The following is a 4855-nucleotide window of genomic DNA, read 5'->3' as shown; positions in this document are numbered from 1 at the left end:
GCTAGGGGAGAGAGAGCGAGTGAGTATTTGAGGTCAAGTAACATCAGAATGGTTTCAGGTGTCACTGAAATATGCTGAAGAAAAAACATTGGAATGAGTATCCTGAAAGAAAACTAGAATGAGTATATCATCATCAAAAGAGTCCACTTTCCCATGCTTGCATGGATCAAACAGAATTTGCTGAGGTAGATTTTCTACAACTGGATGCCTTTCCTGTCACCAACCCTCACCTGTTTCCAAGCAAGGAAATATTTCCCCATGGCCAGACATGGTTTTCATGGAAGTCTGGAAACAAACAGCCTTGATCTATTGACAGAGAAAATGTCAAACGTCACCAATTTTACAGAAAGCAAAAAATGTAAACATCTACACACACAGAGGCAGGCAAATTGGCAAAGTTGCTATGGCATCAGACAGAATTTTTTTTTTTTTGTTTCTTCTTGAGCCCTAGAATTCATCAGGTTATTTACCAGGTTTCCAAGACATAAGTGACCGAGATCACAACATTCTCCTAAATAGGAAGCCATTCCATAGCAGGTCAGACAGAATGCCTTGCAGCATTTCTTGTGACTCTTAGCACAGAGTTCGAATCCCACCAAATTCAACTTTACCTTTCATCCTTTCAGGGTCAATAAAAAAAGTACCAACTCAAGACACTGGATTAGTGGAACTGCAAGAACATCAGAGCAGATATCTTGTGGTATTTGCTGTGGCTCTTTGTATTCCAAGTTCAAATCTTGCCATAGCCTACGTGGGTGGTAGACTTCATCCATCACTGAGTTTTATCATTATCACATGGCTCCCTCAGTTGCCTTTAGTAGGGGGCCATACTGTTGCAGGGATTTAAGCCAGATTTCTAGTTTGAGGACACTTTCTTCCCTCTCCCTGTTTTGCATCAGTTGTAGAGACTCTGTAAAAGGTCATGGGTACTGAATTCTTCCACTCAGGCATTGCTGTGTAGTTAAGAAGCTTGCTTTGCAACCATGTAGTTTCAAATTCAGTACCATAGCATGGTACCTTGGGCCAATGTGTTGTACTCTGAGCTGACCAATGCTTTGTGTATGAAGTTGGTAGATGAAAATGGTATGGAAACCCATTGCATGTGTGTGTATAGAGAGGCGGCGAGCTGGCAGAAACGTTAGCATGCTGGGCGAAATGCTTAGCGCTATTTCGTCTGCCGTTACGTTCTGAGCTCAAATTCTGCCATGGTCAACTTTGCCTTTCATCCTTTCGGGGTCGATAAATTAAGTATCAGTTACACACTGGGGTCGATGTAATCGACTTAATCCGTTTGTCTGTCCTTGTTTGTCCCCTCTATGTTTAGCCCCTTGTGGGCAATAAAGAAATAAGAAACGTTAGCACACTGGGTGAAATGTCTGTGGTATTTCAACTGTCTTTACATTCTCAGTTCAAATTCCGCCGAGGTCAGCTTTGCCTTTCATCCTTTCAGGGTCAATAAATTAAGCACCAGTTGCATACTGGAGCTGATCTAATCGACTGGTCCCCTCCCCAAAAATTTCAGGACTTGTGCCTAGAGTAGAAAAGAAAAAGAGGTGGACAGAGGGAAAGCGGGGAGATGGGAAGGAGGGGTGGGAGATGTGGAACAGGGGAGAGAAAGGGGAGAAGAGAGAGGAGAGAGGGAAAGATTTGAGTATGTATTTGCCATCCTCCCCCTTGACAACAGGTGTTGGTTTGTTTACACGTCCTCATAACTCAGTGGTTCAGCAAAAGACAAAAGAACAGATAGAATAAGTATTGGAGGCGGGGGTAGATCTGTTCAACTAAAACCCTTCAAAGCAGTGCCCCAGCATGGTTGTAGTCCAGTGACTGAAACAAGTAAAACATAAAAGGTACATGTGATGGGCTTTGTACAGCTTCCATATACCAAACTCTCTCATAAGTCACTGGTTAACCCAGGGACACAGCAGAAAAGACACTTGGCCAAGGTGCTGCACAGCTGGACTGAATGCAAAACTATGTGGGTTTTGGAGTGAACTTCTTAACGACACAGCCTTGACAGAAGGCAATCAACTAGATGTCGACAAAGTAGCCAAGCTATTGCAAATGTGATCGCAGCAGCAACATTTTATAACTCATCAATTATATTCACATTAGAGATTCCAATCTCTAAAATATAAAAAAAAAAAAATTAAAAAACACACACACATAAAAAAAAACAAAAAAAAACAAACCTGTTTTGAAACAGGTTTTTTAGTGTCAATGTTCTACACATCCAGCATGACGGAATGTGGTTAGAAAACGTCTCAGGGCAAATGGATATACTTAAACCTCTATATTCAGTTACATTCTTTTATTGCTTATTTCTAATATCCATATTATGTACTTTTGTATATTGTAATTAACTTTCAAGCCTTATCAAGGCATAATTTTAATATAATCATCATGCCAAGTAATTCTAGTTTTAATTCCAAGAAACACACATATCATCATCGTTGTTGTTTTAATGTCCACTTGTCAATGCTTGCATGGGTCAGACAGAATTCGTGGGGGATTTCTATGGCTGGATGGCCTTCCTGCTGCCAACCCTCACCTGTTTCCAAGTAGGGTGATATTTCCCTATGACCAAACATGGTTCCATTAAAGGATGGACACAAAGGACACTGTTCACATGACAGTGACATTCATTTACAACTATCACATGATGTCCAAAGTAAATAGTAATACATATGCATACACACAAACACACATATGTTTCTGTCTACCAAAATCCATTCACAAGGCTTTGGTTGCCCCAGGGCAAGAGTGAAAAACACATGCGGAAGGTACCATATGGTGGGACTGAACTTGAAACCAAATAGTTTGAAAGTAAACTTCTTATCACAGAGCCATATGACATGTTTCACAAGCACAACACCACAAAACTAATCAGACCAATAAATAAACAAACAAATAATGATAATAATTTCAAATTTTGGCTCAAGGCCAGCAATTTCAGAAGAGGGGGTAAGTCAATTACATCAACCCCAGTGCCCAACTAGTACTTATTCCACAGACCCAGAAAGAATGAAAGGCAAAGCTGACTGGCAGAATTTGAACTCAGAATATGGAGATGGATGAAATACCACTAAGCATTTTACCAAGAATGGTCACAATTCTGCCAGCTCACCAGCATAATAATATTAATAATCCTTTCTACTACAGGCACAAGACCTGAAATTTGGGAGAGGGAGACAGACGGTTACATTGACCACAGTGCTCAACTGGTACTTATTTTATTGACCCCAAAACGATGAAAGGCAAAGTCGATCTCAGTGGAATTTGAACTCAGAACATAAGGACAGACGAATAATAATAGTAAAAATGATTTCAAATTTTATCACAAGGGCAGCAATTTTGGGGAAGGGGTTAAGTCAATTGCATTGACCCCAGTGTTCAACTGGTACTTATTTTATCAACCCTGAAAGGATGATAGGAAAAGTCGACAAATTTGAACTCAGAACGTAGTGGCAGATGAAATACTGCTAAGCATTTCACCCAGTGTGCTAACGATTCTGCCAGCTCGCTGCCTTATATAATAATAATAATAATAATAATCCTTTCTACTGGAAGCACAAGGGATCAAATTTGGGGGAAGGGACTAACTCGATTACATCAACCCCAGTGCCTAACTGGTACTTATTTAATCAACCTCAAAAGGATGAAAGGCAAAGTCGACCTCGGCAGAATTTGAACTCAGAATGTCGCAGCAGACGAAATACTGCTAAGCATTTCGCCCAGCATGCTAACGATATTGCCAGCTAGCTGCCTTAATAAATAAGCAAACAAAACAAACAGCAAACAGAACAAACATACACACCCTGAAAGATATTTTCTCATAAATTAATATTCATTTGACATTTCTTTGAACCTGACAGCATGAAAAGAGAGAACACTGTGTGTGTGTGTGTGTGTGTGAGTGTGTGTGTTCACACACACATACAAGTTACACAGAACAAAGCAGCCTATACACCACTCATGTGATATGCTAATAGACACAGAGACACAGATATCCACAACAACAATGAACCTGAAGAAAGAGGCAATTCCTTCTAAGGTTATTTTTGTAAAATTCATTCCACCAAACTTCATACTAGTGACTTACTACAAAATTACTAGAGCATGTTGAAATTAATTTAATAAAATTGTGGATGGACAAATTTTTAGAAGTCTTCTTTCCAAAAAAAAAAAAAAAAAAAAAAAAAAATTAAAAAAGGAAAAACAAATGTTTTGGGATTACAATTTGTCAAGTCAGAAAAAAAGCCATAGTGTCTGAATAAATAATTAGTATCTAATTTGTCAAAGTTCTGAGAACATATTTAAGGAAGAAAAAATAAAGCATCAAATAACAAACAGAAAGGTTGACTATCAATTGAGTAAACCATTTACACAAAGGTGCCTCAACATATTTGAGAGGGGCTTCTTTCAGTTTCCTTCCGTTGGCCCACAACTATAGTAGGAGATACTTGCCCAAAGCGCCGCACAGAAGGACTGAACCCAAAACCATATGGATGAGAAGCAAACTTTTTAACTACACAGCCATGCCTGTGCTTTTTGGAACAATTAACCTTTTAGCATTTAAACTGGCCAGATCTGGCCTCTCACACTTATCCTACAATGCCATTCTAAAAATAAACAATCACATCATCAAAATTTTTAAGCTTTGAGATAATGCCCGATTGGTACAAAATCATTATCACTCAACATCCGTTGTCCATGCTGGCACGAGTTGGACGGTGTGACCAGAGCTGGCAAGCTGGGGTGGGGGGAGCTGCACCAGACTCCAGTCTGATTTGGCATGGTTCCTGTGGCCAAATCCCCTGCCTAATGCCAATCACTTTATGGAGTGTGCTGGGTG

Source organism: Octopus bimaculoides, chromosome 8 (genome assembly GCF_001194135.2).
Source record: "Octopus bimaculoides isolate UCB-OBI-ISO-001 chromosome 8, ASM119413v2, whole genome shotgun sequence".
Lineage (NCBI taxonomy): Eukaryota > Metazoa > Mollusca > Cephalopoda > Octopoda > Octopodidae > Octopus > Octopus bimaculoides.
This window is presented reverse-complemented; position numbering follows the sequence as displayed.